This window comes from Rattus norvegicus, chromosome 13 (assembly GCF_021556685.1).
Source record: "Rattus norvegicus strain SHRSP/BbbUtx chromosome 13, alternate assembly SHRSP_T2T, whole genome shotgun sequence".
NCBI classification, from domain to species: Eukaryota; Metazoa; Chordata; class Mammalia; order Rodentia; family Muridae; genus Rattus; species Rattus norvegicus.
This window is the reverse complement of record NC_141546.1, coordinates 52,315,001-52,331,355: the sequence shown is the minus strand read 5'-3', so window position 1 is coordinate 52,331,355 and position 16,355 is coordinate 52,315,001. Positions and strand designations below refer to the sequence as shown.

The window sequence follows — 16,355 nt, the reverse complement described above, 5'->3', positions numbered from 1 at the left end:
GGTCCCTTCATGTGTACTCATTGGTTGGTGGTTTAGTCCCTGGGAGTTCTGGTGGGGTCTGGTTGGTTAATATTGTTGTTCTTTCTACGGGGTTGCAAACCCCTTCTACTCCTTCAGTCATTCCTCTAACTCCTACATTGGAGTCCCTGTGCTCACTCAGTCCAATGGTTAGCTGCAAGAGTCCTCATCTGTATCGGTAGGGCTCTGGCAGAGCCTCTCAGGAGACATCCATATCAGGCTTTCATCAGCAAGCACTTCTTGGATTAGCAATAGTGACTGAGTTTGGTGACTGCATATGGGATGGATCCCCAGGTGGGGCAGTTTCTGGATAACCATATCTACATTCCCTCTCCACTCTTTGTCCCTGTATTTCCCAATCTGTTGGTTGCCATTTTGTCCTATTGATACTGTCTTTTGCCTTACAGAAGCTTTGCAATTTTATTAAGTCCTATTTGTCATTTCTTGATGTTAGAGCATAAGCCATTGGTGTTCTGTTCAGGAAAATTTCCCCTGTGCTTGTGTGTTCTAAGCTCTTCCCCACTTTTTCTATTAGTTTCAGTGTTTCTGGTTTTATGTGAGGGTCCTTGTTCTATGTGGACTTGAGCTTTGTACAAGGAGATAAGAATGGGTCAATTTGCATTCTTCTAATTTGCATTGCATTTGTTGAAAATGCTGTCATTTTTCCATTGGATAGTTTTATCTCCTTTGTCAAAGATCAAGTGACCATAGGTGTGTGGGTTCATTTCTGGGTCATCAGTTCTATTTCATTGATCTACCTGTGTGTCTCTGTACCAATACCAAGTAATTTTTATTACAATTGTTCTGTAATACAGCTTGAGGTCAGGGATGGTAATTCCCCCAGCAGTTCTCTTGTTGTTGAAAATAGTTTTTTTCTATTCTGGGTTTTTTTGTTATTCCAAATGAATTTGCAAATTGCCTTTTCTAACTCTATGAAGAATTGAGTTGGAATTTTGATAGAGATTTCATTGAATCTGTAGATTGCTTTCAGCAAGATGGCCAATTTTACTACACTAATCCTGCAAATCCATGAGCATGGGAGATCTTTACATCTTCTGAGACCTTCGATTTCTTTCTTCAGAGACTTGAAGTTCTTGTCATACAGATTTTTCATTTGCTTGGTTAGAGTCACACCGAGGTATTTTATATTATTTGGGACTATTGTGAAGGGTGCCATTTTCCTAATTTCTTTCTCAGCCTGTTTATTCTTTGAGTAGAGGAAGACTCTTTCATTGAGTAGAGCATTGTTCACCTTCCATGTGTTTTGGGCTTTCTATTGTTTCTGTTGTTATTGAAGATCAGTCTTAATCTATGGTGATCTGATAGGATGCATGGGATTATTTCAATCTTCTTGTATCTTTTGAGACCTGTTATATAAACAATTATATGGTCAATTTTGGAGAAGGTACCATGAGGTGTTGAGAAGAAGGTATATTCTTTTGTTTTAGGATGAAATGTTCTATAGATATCTGTTAAATCCATTTGGTTCATAACTTTCATTAGTTTCTCTATGTCTCTGTTCAATTTCTGTGTGTGTGTGTGTGTGTGTGTGTGTGTGTGTGTGTGTGTGTGTGTGCGCGCGCGCGCGCGCGCACAGATGCGTATGTTATGAGGAACAATGGAAATCGAAGCTCAGCTATTGGGACTCCATTATCTCCTTACGCTGTGGGATCCAGGGATCAACTACAGTCATCTGTTTTGTGTTTGCAGAGCCCATTTGCATCCTTCTAAAGTTTAGTTATTATAGGCTATAAGTATTTAGATTTTGTATTCAATGTGACATCATTTCTTTTAGGTCGTGTGCTGGTTTTATTTACATTTAACACGATTATTAATATCATGAGATTTAAATGTCATTTTCCTACTCATTATTTTTCTTCAACTTTTTGCTTACAAATAATTTCAAATCACAGAAAAGAATATATGTGCACTTACCTACCTGTTCCCATCATGAACTAGTGTATTTTCTTCATGCTGGTATATATTTTTACCTTCTTTCATTATATTTTTTGCTGAATTACTCTTTGACATGCGTCTGGTATACAGATTTGTATGGCTGATATGCAGATTCTGTCACCTTCAGTGCTTGTCAAAATGCTACTTTTTCACTTGCATTGTTCATGAAAAGAAATTTACTATAATTATTACTTTTTGTCTATCTATATATTGTTACTGTTTTTCCCCCTTTGGATGTTTTTAATATTTTCTCTTTTACATATTTTAATTATTCCATGGCTTCTGATAGTTTTCTTCATGGTTTTCTGTGCTCAGATTTCACTGAGGTTCTCACATACATGCTTTGTATCACTTGTCGCTTTGCAGCTGTACACTCACCTTTTCTTCATGTGTTTTTCTGACTGCCCCATTCTGAGGATAAATGCATTCTTGATTGCCTAAACTTTCTTCACACAGGAACAATGACATACAAATTTTCAAAATCATTTTACCTTTGTGTTTTATTTTTAAAATTTTAATGTCTCTAGGTGTAAGTTCACTAAAGAGTAACCATTAATCTAAGGATATTTTAAAATTAACATTAATTTTAACTTACATTTAGGCTAGTTTGCCTAGTAACCATAACTCTATGCTTTTACTATTTTGAATAATGAGGCAGACTCTCGCTATGTAGCCTGGGGTGTAAGCACAACCTTTGTTACACGAACTCCAATAAATAAGGGTAATATCATACAATCAATGGCTAAAACTCTATGGGGAAAAGCAAAGATATTGAAATGTGTTAATGGAGTAATTATAAATATGAAAACATAAAAATGAAAAATAATAATGGGGCTTAAAATACATTATTTTAATACTTTACAGTTCAGAGGGGATACCTGTTAGAAGGAAGATAGTATAAAAAATGAAATAATAATATGATCTTTTAAACACAAAGCCAACGTGTTTTACTTATGTGCCTGTTACTACAAGTGGGTATAAAGTGTGACATATGGATCTTGTCATACTGTAGGCATGATAATGTAAGATGCATACCCCTTTACTTATTTTTAAAAGACTCTCTATGACATGAAGAGTATGTGATAACCTCTGTAAAAATATCTTCTGCTGTGCAGACTTTCAAAGAAAGGAAAGCTGGCTTGTCGACATTTTGTAACTAGCAAATGCAACTGAGAGAGATGATATTGCCTGGATCTCAGAATGCCAATCATAGACAGAAATAGCAAAAATCTCACAGCAAGGGTCAAGGTTAATTAAGACATTGCACTTTGAACAAGTGACCTTGGAGTAAATGTAGTGACAAGGGATTATCTCCAATTAGTGAATTAATTCTGAAGACAATTACCTACGCATGGATTATTTTGGTTTACCATGAGTAAAATTTACAGATCAGATGGCACAATGACAAAGAGGAGAAAGAAGAAAGAAAGGAAAAGAGAAAAGCCTCCTGCAAGGGCAGGAATGAGAAAATCCAGTTAATTGCTGTAGACTACAACTTTGGTTAATACCCCGGTGAAAAGAAATTGAAAGCAGTAGGGAAAATGTGATTGTTAAATTGTGCGCTATCTATACAAGACAGTTGGTGTGTTTTTATATTTACACAAATTGTTTAGCAAGCCAGTTCTATTATTTTATATAAAGGCATCCTTTTTCCCTGACAAGCAGTATTATTATTTTTACATAAATTAATAGTGATATAGTACTCTTCATGTAAGACAAATGGCAAAATTTGTGCATCCATTTGACAGCCTCTAGACAAATTACATTTAAGCAGGAGTATCATATTAATTTATAAATTTGTCCACATATGCCATTTCACTGATAAAAGGACTGCAGATGGCTAGTTCTATTCTGTCACATCCCGTGGTAATCACAATATCAGGGTAATCAGAAATGGCTTTGGGATGATTCCCAGGAAAGGTGAGACCTCATTCAGAGGATTCTTACTGAAAAAAAAATTTGAACTGTAAAAATACTGACTTAACTCCATATCATCCACTCCATCATCAAATGTACACACATACATAGTGCTTAAGGGAACACTATTGTCTAAGTGTATTGCCTAAGTGTAGTGTTAACTAAACAGCTATGGATCCTTCTTCAAGAAGTTCTAGTCTTTTGGGATGTTGTCCATAAAGGGGACCTTGGGAGTTGCACAGACAATAATCATTACATGCTTTAACAAGGAACAATACCCCCAAAATTAGGCTTTTGTTCATTAGTCCTTTTTCTTTTTCTTTATTACTTTGTGTGTGTGTGTGTGTGTGTGTGTGTGTGTGTGTGTGTGTTGCTAAGGCTAATATTCTGTCATTAATTTAAGCACTGAGCCCCACGATTTATTCTTACACTTTTAAATACCTTCTTTATCTAGTTTTGATTATATTATGAAAATATTATAGAGGATTAATAACGGGAGTGAGGAAATCAACTACTGCAATGTTCGAAACAAAAATGGAGACATTTTGAGCTGAAAACTAGGGTACAGAAAATAGGGTAAAGTGAGAGGAGGAGAATGCAAAGGAGAAGAAGGAGAAAGACAGATACACCTGGAGTTCTTCTTTCTACAGTGGACAACACAATATTTTACATTTTTCCTTAAAACATAATAATGACATTGAAACTGAGAAACTTTGCAGGATTTTAACAGAGTAACCAAAGAAGATACTCAAAGATATAAAAATATCTTCAGAAGTTAAATGATCTTCTTTTTCCCATTAAAGGATAACTATTATTTTGAAACTGGTAGTGGTGAATTCCAAAATGTAGCTAGTAAACTTCCCTTGAATCATGTAACTTTGAATGGGAAGCAAGTGTCAGTCACAGGTACTGCGATGCTGTCTAATGAGAGTTTCCTAACTCCTTGCATTTGACCACCCACAGCAAATCATGAAGAAGTCAGTAGCTTCCTTTTTTGGTCATCTCTCGTATCTCTAGCTTTCCTAGTGGACTTGTTCTTACCAGTGATGGGTGCATAAACCCAGGTTTCTGCCGCCTGAGCTTCTAGAAAAGTCCTTTCTGCCTGACAATTGAGATGAGCTACCTATCCCCCTTACTCCTCTTTTCTTTGTGCTCCCTCCCCCTCTCCCCCTTTCTCTCCCCCTCTTTCTCTCCCCCTCTTTCTCTCTCCCTTTGTATTCTTTCTTTTGTCTGCTCTGAGAATGGGTTTACTTCTTGCCTATGCCCTCTGACATTTGATCCTTGAGCCACCATTTAACTTTAATAATGTTGTTTGGGTGTCTCCATTCAAATGTGACAATCCTGACATTAAACTTGGTTGGAACAATATTTTCTGCTACTATAACAGAATGCTTGACCCTGGATGATTTTATAGAGAACAGAGATTTACTTTTTTCACAGATCATGAGTAACAGTCAACTACATATAGTGAGAACATTCTTGGTATGTTCTAACATTATGAATAAATAGGCAGAAAAAGAAAGTAAATGCCCTGATTATTACTGGGGTCTGATTCCCCAGACACTCCCCAAAGCACTACCCCCAAAGCCTCTACCTAAAATCACTGTTTCATTGACAATTCAATTTCTAAATCACTCATTTAGAAGGCACATTCTTGTCATGGAAGACAATAAAATGTGAGTAAAACTGATGCATTATTTCTAGGTGTCAACATAAAACAGTACTACAGAATCACGACATACCAACAAAGTATTGGAAGACACGAAATCACAAGTTACTTGTCCCAGTGTTCTTATTTTAAAAATATGGAAATATCTTCATTTTTGAAAGTATAGTTTGCAGGATTTTCTTTGATGCATCCACATTGTTCCTAGAGTTCAGAGCACCCTACTGTCAATTTAGAAAGGGAAATAAATGGAAATAAATGTCAGTTTTAAAAGGGAATAAATGTTAGGTATGACAAAATAAAATGAATGTAGTTGAGCAATCCAATTTAAGTGAAAGACAAAGCGATATGATTATGTGATATAATAAACTAGGGGTGTTTTTTTTTTGTTTGTTTGTTGAGATGGGTTCTTATACTGTTGACTAGGCTGGACTGGAAATCATTATGTAGACCAGGACTCAAAACACATAGTAATCCTCCTGCCTGAGCTTCCCAAATACATGGGTTACAGGCATGAACATCATGTCTATCTAAGAAAATTATTGAAATTATTGGGATGTAGAATATTTTCTTAATAAACAGGGAACTGTGTAATAGAAGAAGGTGCCGGGCAAGTTGTTTTTTTTTTTTTTTTTCAAAATAGATTTCAAACTTTGTCACTCTAGATAAAGTTGCCTAACATTTTTCCATGTTTCTTAACTGTGAATGATCAACTACTTACGTACCCAAGGTTTCTGTGAACGGTGAACATGTGATCCGCAGGAAGCATACACCACAGGAACCTGGGACAGGCGAAGCAGGAAACGAACTAGCGTGAATATCAAATTCCCATCTGAAATGCAAAATTAAAAATTCCAATGTATCCAAAGCAGCTAGTAGATCTCCATCCATCATTGCAATCTAACCATCTCACTGCTGTAAAGACAAATGCGGGAAACTGAATCTGGGAAAGTACATGTTTACCGTCTTCCAAACAAAGCTACTGTAACATAGCATTCACAGTCAAAGAAAACGCCCACCGTAACGGTTCCTGAAATAGTTTGAATAATATCAGAGACTATTCTTTTTGCCTATTTGTGAAGTCAAGAATTGAACATCAATATGAAGAATAAAGAAACTATACTGTTTGCATAGGAATTTAAATAAATACCAGGTGGAACTAGAAGGAAACAAGGCTTCAGATACTTTTCATATCACAGAGAAGGACTGTGATCTTTGGCCTGTTAGTATTTTTGAGAATTATGCTTTGCTATGCCTGTCTGATGTATATGTGCTCATGTGTAGAGGCCTTCAGAGGCCAGAGTAAGGCAATGAATTCCCTGGGGCTGGAGAGACAGGAAGTAATGAGCCTCTTTATGTGAATGTTGGGAACTAAACTGGGTTGTCTGGAAGAACAGCGAGTTCTTCTAAGTGCTGAACCATGTCTCTAGCCCCTTTTCTAGTACGTTGTGTTACAAGATGGCTAAAGTCAACTGTGGATTCTCCCACTCTTTGAACACATTCCTAACCTACATTGCTGGCCTTGGACAATTAGATGAACGGCCTTTATGGTTGTAGACTAACCCTAGTCTAACCCTAGTATAGTAACGCAACAGGAACTCTGAGAATGGTTGGAGGGTTTAAGGACGCACACTTGTTCTGTTAAAGCCTGAAGAGTTTTCAGGTCACAGTTGCGGATCCAATGCAACACGAGCTCCAGGGGTGCAGGATTCTGAGAGCGAGCTTTAAGAGCTTCGCTGGGCAGCATTCTCCAAGTTGCACGTTTCTCTGCCATTCAGTTTGGAAGGCAGATCAGTAGCTGGCCTTCGAGGAACTGCAACAGGTCAAGAGAGAAAGCGTTCCTTCCAATGTCTTTTGGGTAATTGGCACAAGCAAGAAGCTAACTTTTGCTCCGTAAATCTCTGAGATGATGATATATTTATCTGGTACTTCATAAGCTATCTAATCTTCACTCAACCCCTGGTACAGGGTGGCCTAACCCTCTTTTCCTCATTTAAGGAAGTTACACAATCCAAACTAGCCTGCCAGGGTGCTCACTAAAGATCTCTACTTGAAGTCTAGATAACAATAACAAAATCGATTTGTGAAAATCCAAGGACAGAGACCACAGTATGACCTCACTTCTTGTAAATTTTTTCTTTTATAGAAAATAGATTGTTTCAATAAAATGTATACTGGTTAGTTCCCCTCCCTCTACTCATAGGTCTTCCCCACCATCCCCCTCTTCAGAATACACTCCCTTTCTGTCTCTCATTAGAAAGCCAACAGAATTCTAAGGAACAATAATAAAATGCAATACAGTAAGAAAACCAAAAATAAACACATCAGAATAGGATAAAATAAATAGAATGAAAAGAGCCCTCACCCAAGGCATAGACACAGATAGAGATGCAGGGACCCACTGGCTCTCTCACTCAGGAATCCCATATATGCTCTAAACTGGAAGTGATAAGATAGAAACAAAGGACCTATAGGGTAAAACAAACTCCTTAATTAATTCATTAGGAATAAAAAATACAAGAAGAAGAGTGATCCAACATTATGACAACACGATGAGACAAGAAACCTGCAGACATGCCCAGGAACTTGCTTTCTCTGGTCATCTTCTGCTAGGTATTTGACCAACCCTGAAGAGCGGTCCCCCCAGCCCCCAGTGAGACTCTCATGCAGAAAACTACTTCTGCCTTCTGCAAGTGCCCATCGGTTGGAAATAGCTTCTTGGTTACGAATGGGGGTGTGTGTCCACTTCCTTCAGCCCTAGCACTCCCGTCTGGTGGAAATACGTGCGGGCCCTGTGTACGCTGCTTCCGTCTCAGAGTTCACACCTGTGTCAACTCTGCTGCGTGTAGAAGGCCTTGTTGTCTTGGTGTCCTGCATCCTCTCCGGATCCTACACTCTTTCTGCCTCCTCTTCTGTAAGGTGCCCTGAGCTCTGATAGGGAGGGAGATTTGATGAAGACATCCCATTTAGGACCGAGTGTTTAAAGCTCTCTGCATATTGTCTAGCTGTGGATCTCCATGTTTGTCCCTGTCGGCTGCAGGCGGAAGCTTCTCTGAAGATGGCCGAACAAAGCACTGACTTACAAGTAGAACAGAATGTCATCAGAACTCATTTTATTACTACCTTTTTTTTTTCCCAGAAGGATAGCATTTGGTTTTCAGCTAGCTCACTGGACTATCTAGTCTCCTGTTCTTGGTCTCTAAAGCAGCATCAAATATGGGTTCAAACTCATGGAGTGGTCCTTAAGTGAAATCAGATCTTGGTTGTGTTACCATATCTTGTAGGCAGGACACCACTGTAGATAGAAGGGTTTGTAGCTGTGTTACTGTTTACATTTCTCCTTTGGTAGCTTGCGGAGTTCTTTCCAGTAGCAGGAAAACTAGTCAGTAGGGGTGAATGCAGGAATCCTGCGAGGTGGGCCACTGGGAGTTCCTAGTAACAATGTGGTTCTAGGTATTTGGAGCTGATGATTAGGATTGGGAAGGGGCTTGAAGTGGAGTTGACTGGATAGGTCCACAGGAAGGGGTAAAGCAGGGTATTCCACCAGAATCTTCACAGTTTGCTGGGAATGGGGCCAGAGTGTGAGGAGAGGCCAGAGTAGGCAGTTGGCTACTGTGCTTTGGGTGAGCCTGGGGCATTGGGTTTAGAGGTAAGGAGGAAGAGTGAAGACATGGAGCTTCTCCGGCAGTCTTTCAGGGGTTCCCCCAGGGAATGCCTGCTAGAGGTGGGCATTGAGACAAAGGGACAAGGGCAGAGGAAGGTTAGAGAAGATCTCTGAGATCTGCTGGGGATGGCGGCAGAGAGAGGAAAGCAGATGTTCTACTACAGAGCTTCGGTGAGAATGAGGAGTTGAGTCTGGGACAGAAGGAAGGAGAGGCGAAGATCTACAATTAGCGTTCCCACATCCCCATCTTTTCTTTTCTTTGTTTTGTTACTACTATTAATATTAGTAGTATTTTTGATCCTATGGAAGACAGCATTTGAACTAAGAGAGCTAAACTACGGGAGCCATTCTCATTTGACTCATTCTCTTCAGTCTTGTCCAAGAGAAGCTAGATATTCATTGTTATCCCTAAAAACACTAGCTCAAACACACTGCAAAATGTAGGTGAAGACTAGCTTATTTCCTACTGCATGTTAGTTTTCCGTGAGGTCACTGGGAAGGTGGTTGGAAGTTTGAAAACAAGGGCAGCTCTAAGGATATGCTAGCTTCTCTGTCTTCTGTGGTAGGAGTTATGGGAGGCTACTGGCTAGGAGACTACACTGGCCATGCCCAGCCTCTGGGGACAGAACACAGGACATCTAGTACTAATCATCACTTCATCATCAGAGAATGCTCACAGGGTAGTTTCTTCAAGTCTCTCACTGAGTCTCTTTAATTTGCCTCATTGAGAAATTAATTTACTGAAGCAGTCGAAGTCCATACCCATGATACTTATTCATTAACTAAGCTGTACAGAGTAGCGTCAGCCCACTTAAAAAGAACATAGAGCCTTAAGTGAGGCATCTGTGAAACAGAAATCAAACCAATATATTGAATTCTGAATGCAAATTATCAGCTGCATTCATCAACCTTTTAATACCCATTACTTTTCAAATCCTCTTTTAGTATTACTAAGCAGTAACAATCTAAGGCAAAACTCGGAAACAGGAAACGTGTTTTAGAGAAGATAACTCATTGTGGTGGTTTGACTAGGTATGGCCCCCGTAGAACGATGTGTTTGAAAGTTTGGTCCATAGGACTGGCACCATTAGGAGGTATGACCTTGTTGGGGCACGTGTGGACTTGCTGGAGGAAGTCTGTCAGTGTAGGGATGGTTTTGATGTCTCCTATGTTCAAGCTCTGTCCAGTGACAGCCTCCTTCTACTGCCTGAGGATCAAGATACACAACTCTCAGGTCCTTCTTCAGCACCATGCCTGTGGCATGCCACCTTGTTTTCCGCCATGACAATAATAGTTTTGTCACTTTGAGTCACAGATGGAGTGAAGTATGTGTGGTAAAGCCAATTACGGTCTCTAACAAAATGTTCTTTTGGAGTCTTCGGAATTTATAGTACCATTGTGGTGTTTACATGGCTAAAAGTTATTCAAAATCATAAACACAAAGCAGGCATCTTGGTTCAAGCCTTCAATCCCGGCACTCTAGAGGCAGAAGTAGGTGGAACTCTCTGAGTTGAGGCCTGCCTGGTCTACAGAACGAGTTGCAGGGCAGCCAAGACTACACAGAGAAAATGTGTTTGAAAAAAACATCATCATCATCGTCGTCGTCGTCATCATCATCATCATCATCATCATCATCATCATCACCACCACCACCACCCAAACACAGACTTGAACTTACTTTAGAACATGTCATTCTTCCTTAAGAAAAGATGAGCCCACTCACCACAATGGCCTTCATGTTTTCATATGGCAGAGCAGACCTTCTCAGAATGTCTTCCATTCCTTTGATGGCACTGTACTGGCTTCCATATTGAAGTTTAACACTCTATATAAAGAAAACCAGTAAATGCTCATTTATAATTCCTCCATTATTTTAATCTTATTGGTTAATAAAATGAAAATGACTGAAGGCCTGTCCATGAGACAATTCCACGTTGAATCTCACTTTACATGCTTTTTAATCTTCGTAACATTTGTTATTGTTGAAATTTGCTCATCCTTATTTCATTTATGTGTTTAGCTTTTAGATTGTTATACATTTCTGACATTTCTGATGTCACTGGCTACTCATTTTTAGATTCTTGCTGATTCATTTTCAAATCTGTAGTCTCTAAAGTTTAACAGGCACAAGGCTAGTTTCTGGAATTCCCAGTTTCATACTTCCCACATCTCTACATAATACCCTGTTCCGGTGATTCGAAATTTGTCTGTTTTAAATCTGAAATCCACAACTTAATTTGTATTGTTATATGCATGAAGGGAGAAACAGAAGAAGGGGAGGAAATAAACATGAAGAGGAAGGAAAGGAAAGCAGTGATAAAAAGTAGGAGGGACGGGAAAAGAAGAGGGAGGAGGGGGAGCAGGAGGAAATCATAAACCGGAAGTCTTTTTAAGTGCACATCATAATACTTAGTGGTGCACGAGAAACTATTCCCATTAAATCCTGGGAAAGAACCATTCAAAGAGGACAGGAAACGGTTTCTGGCATTCCCACAGAGATGGGAACACTGCCAGTTCCCACCTGGCATATGGACACACATATAACTCAGAGCACACTGGTAAAACACTCAGAGTGCTTCCTTAGGGAGCAGAGGGTACTTAGCCCTGGGCCAAGCACTGCTGTGGTCTGACCTGACAAATCTTTAAACATACTCAAGAAGATAAAAGTGTTCCGAAGTCACTACATTCTACAGTGAAGCCCAAGAATTTGCAGGGATACCAAGGCACTCAGCGTCCAACAAGATCAATTTAGTCTGGAATCAAGGAAAAGTCAATCACATAGACGAAGAAGGGGAAAAAAATGAATGGTCCACAGTGAGAAAGATCAATAGATCACTCAACTGGAACTGTCCTGAACTGATGCAGATGGGGGAATGAACAAGTAAAAGTTATTATGAATATATACCATCTATTAAAACGTAAGACACACCCACGCACACACACACACACACACACACACACAAAACAAATGTGCAGAGATGAAACATCAAATGACTAAAGTAAAATTAGAAGTTCATTGTGTATAGCCAAAGGCATCAAGTGCCAGTCACAGTGGTCAGTCATCACTCGCTTGACCTCAGGGAGAAATTAGTGGCATTTTCAAGTGCACCATTGTGTAAAAATCAAAATACACGTAACAAAAAATATTAGCAACCAATGCTCCATGTGCTTAATATTGCAAAGAACTGCTTGACTTAATTTGGAAAAATTCTCTGTGAGATCATCAGTTGGATAACGCACTGGTATTATTTCCTTCTTGAAACATCCTAAGTAATTGACTTCTTTTTATTGAACCGCAGCTGAATGGTCACCAAAAGTTACTCTGTTTCCCGGCCCTCTTTCTCCTTGAATATTCTGGAGAGAGGTCTGGATATCACCAGAGACAAGTGAGAAGGTTGAACGAAACCAAAACAAAAGTCCTTTTTTTTTATATGCATGAGTGTTTGCTTGCACATATGTTTATGTATGTGCATTGTGTGTGCGTGTGTGTGTGTGTGTGTGTATGTGTGTGTGTGTGTGTGTGTGTGTGTGTGTTGCGAGCTGAATCTGAGTCCTATGAAAAAAACCAACAGGCTCTCAACCTCTGTGATATCTCTCTAGCCCCCCACTTATTTTAACTACTCCCAGAGCACAAAGAAACTGTTTTCCTGTCAAATGGGTCCCTCTGCATGTCATACTGTTAATACCTTTGAAGAAAATTAAGTAGCAGTAGCAGAGAGGTTTTCTTTGGAGGAGAGGTAGCGCCATCTGATTTTGTGGCTTCGCTTCTTGCTACGAGGAATGTGCAACGTTCTACCAGTCTCTAGGACATAACCATGTGGCAAAACCTCAGTGCTGTATCCCACCAGGATTTCTAAATCAGGTACAGTTTTAGTCTCCCAGGGGTGCTGGCAATGAGTGCATGGATGTTGGTTTTCACATTGGTGTAAGAAGGGCCAACCCTAGGCCCTGCTGGAGTCCCGAGAACATATCGGCAAGCTAGACTTCATGACAAAGAACTGCCAAACCAAGTGCTTTCAAAGTAACAAGAGTAATGTCGAATTGAACAAAATCCACCATAACAGGTCATCAGAATGTGAATTTCTGTGTAAAAAGTAAAACTTACGAGTAATTATTTTGTTTTTTTTTCAAGTGCATCAAAAAAACTCAATTGCCAAAATCCAGCATAAAAGCTACACCGAATGACCGAGATAAATAGAAAATAAATTGGAGGAGCTGACAATATGGGGGGCGATTTGTGGCGACTTTGGCAGTGCACAAACACAAAGTCCCCTGCAAGCCCCTTTTGAAGAGGGAGAAAGTGTGTATCAAGCAGTGAATGCAGCTCATTAGCTCCCTAACTGGACTCTGCTCTTTACAAGAGAAACTTCCTCTGGGGTTGGAATGGGGGTAGAAGACCCTCAAGGGATGGGAGCGGGTGGGTAGTTTGCAAGTCGGAGAAATACAAATCTTTGAGGGGACTAAATGAAAACCATGCTATGAAGCTGTAAATCCGCTACTGAATCTGTGGCCTTGGGTCAGAATCCCCGCAGGAGCACGATTTCCTCCGAGCTTGCGCTTGTTAACATTTCTGTAAGGAGCAGCCCAGCTAAGTCAGCTCCGAGCAGGACTCTGTGAGGCCACATCAAAAATGACAACAGGAGACCGGTGTGATGAGGTGGCAGTGGGAGGTTCACCCTGGGTGAGGCATTCTGCCACGGCACACCCCAGGAAAGTAGCGAGGACAAATGTAAATGTCCTGTCTCATTGAGAATCACTTTGGATTACACAAAGCCTATTCTTTCTTACTTGAAAAGCTATGGATCTTTGCATTCATATGTATAAGAGGTGGAAATTCTTCTTCTTTTTTTTTAATTTTTTTTTGAAGGACCACAGAATAACCCACTGACAATTCTTGGGTTCTGTTTTCTCTGTACTGATTAGATGATGCAGCTTAGTTCCATCTCCCAACCCCCAGCCCTGATAGCATACCATCTTTCTTCCTTGGTTTCACAACTGTCTTTCACGGCTACGCAAAAGAATAGAAACGATGTCCGAAGTGTTCTACAGAAATCACTATGGATGTAAATCAGTGTTGGTAAAGGATTCTGGTCAGTCCCATTTATTTTTCTAAGGTACCGGGTTAGAGCCCAGGGCCTTGTCCACCCTAGGCGTGCTGAACTGGTCTCCACTCGAAGCTCTTTACTCTTAAAAAGTTCCCTTGTCCATCACAGGAGTTCCGACAGGGGCAGTCTTCCTGCAGAGAAAATATTTGGAAACACATCAAGGTCAAGGGTCAGCGGTGCCACTTAGCATCTTGTAAAGTCTAAGGCATGCCCCACAACAAAAATGGAAATAATGCTGTAACAAAAAAAGAATGGCCATTACAGTAATAACACCAGGGGGATAACCAGTGCTCCACGCACATGGTTTCTAAGCTACCGATATGGGAGCTAAACACTGTGTCAACGTACAGAAAAAAGAACAAGCAATCAAACGGGACTTCCAAGAGTTTAGGTTTTCCGGGCTTCTGAAGAAGTTGGTGGTGGAGATATTAAATAAGAAATTCATTGGGAACACTTTGCAATGTATACAAACTTGGACATACTTCTTAAGCAAAGGCTTAGACTACCTAAAAGCAACGTCGTCACAGGAGTCACACACAAGTAATTTAAACCCAGATATAGCAGTTTTAGCTACATCATCGGTAATGCCACACGAAAGCCTTGTGAATTGTTATTATGTTAAACTTCGAAGTTCCAAATGCTCTAAGTATTTGCAAAATGTTAGAACCTCAGAATGTTTCTGAAATTAAATTTGCCTCATGAAAATAATAATCTACAGCTATACAGGAGTGCCACAGTAGATGATTTTGTTTTTTAGGTGTTCTTTTTAATTGTTGGCCTGTGCCACCAACCTATAGCACCTGTAAAGAAAGCAAAAGGCTTGATTTAAAACTTACTTAAGAAAGTGTATATTCTACGTCATTCTAACTAAAGGGCCCCACATTGTTTCCTGGGCTAAATCAAAGGGCTTTGTCCTATAACATAAACCATAGTTACGGAGCTGAGGTAATTGTGTATACTCCTGAGCTTACTGCTCATGCTGTGAACAGCCCCACCATGTTGACTTTATGTGGTACATTCAACTTCTGCCATGTTCTTACCTTTAATATCTATTTTATTTTTTGACGTCTGAAAGTGTTAAAATTAACAAGGCTTCCCATCCCCACAAACTTAACAAGCTCTCATATGACAGCTTCCCACACACTCCGAACACTTCGTGCCCATCAAAGATATAGACACAGCAACTGTCAGATTTCCACAGGGAGAGGCACACTGCTCAATGGCATATTTGAAGTCCTCAGGTCTGTTGAGTTGATGCATGCCATGCCCTGTGAAACACATATGTGGCATGGCGTTTGCTTTGAAATCTTGAGAGTTATGGTAAACTGATGGCTCAGCTCTTTAAAAAGTATTCACTGCTCTTGCAGGGAGGACCTGGGTAGAGTTCCCGGCACCCAGATTAAGCAACTCACAGCCACCTGTAACTCTAGCTCAAGGGGATCTGATACCCTCTTCTGGCCTACACACGCACACACACAAACACACACACAGGACAATAAAAATAAATCTTTAAAAGAGCTAAGCAGCTTCTTTTTGTAGTTGGGCAGGGTTCACTGAAGTTTCTTTCCTTTGCCCGCGTCACCAAGCTTCCGCCCCTTCATCACCACTTGCCAAACAGGAATGGGTAGCTAACCTGAATAGGCTTTACTGACCCCGGCCTCCCAGGATCTGGCCAGCATCTTCAGTCAGAAGGAATTACAGAAGCAGACCATGCCATGAGTAGACTGAAGCTCTCCCTCATTAGAGTCAAAAACTAATGGGAAGAAACCTCCTTCCTCATTATACTTCCCCCAGGTCTTCCTGTGACGTACATTTTTGTGAAATGTGAGCAAGGGAAACATCAGAGAGAACCACGATGAACGAAAGGAAGAGGATAAAGTTCTAGTCAACTGTAGTAGCAGCCACCATAGACTGGGCCTCTGGATGAGAAATGGGGGCCTTGGAAAGCCAGCCATGTCACTTAACTGCCATATAAATTTGAGCATACCATGCCGTGCCAGGGTGGTCTCTCTTCTATCATTGCTAACAA

General features: G+C 40.1%; 1 long non-coding RNA gene across 3 annotated transcripts; it reads right to left on the bottom strand.

Annotated features, from left to right (window-relative positions):
- Positions 1-2,456: 2,456 nt before the first annotated feature.
- Positions 2,457-16,074, bottom strand: LOC102548579 (uncharacterized). 3 transcript variants are annotated; one of them, XR_015635991.1, is made up of 6 exons: positions 15,960-16,074; positions 14,340-14,457; positions 10,945-11,046; positions 7,189-7,370; positions 6,283-6,389; positions 5,299-5,781 (listed from the first exon to the last, which is right to left on the bottom strand). It is a non-coding gene; the product is annotated as an uncharacterized LOC102548579 (long non-coding RNA). The 3 variants fall into 3 exon arrangements; XR_015635989.1 differs by having other exon boundaries at positions 14,193-14,457; positions 15,979-16,074; XR_015635990.1 differs by lacking the exon at positions 7,189-7,370 and having other exon boundaries at positions 2,457-5,781; positions 14,193-14,457.
- Between the last annotated feature and the right edge of the window lie 281 nt (positions 16,075-16,355).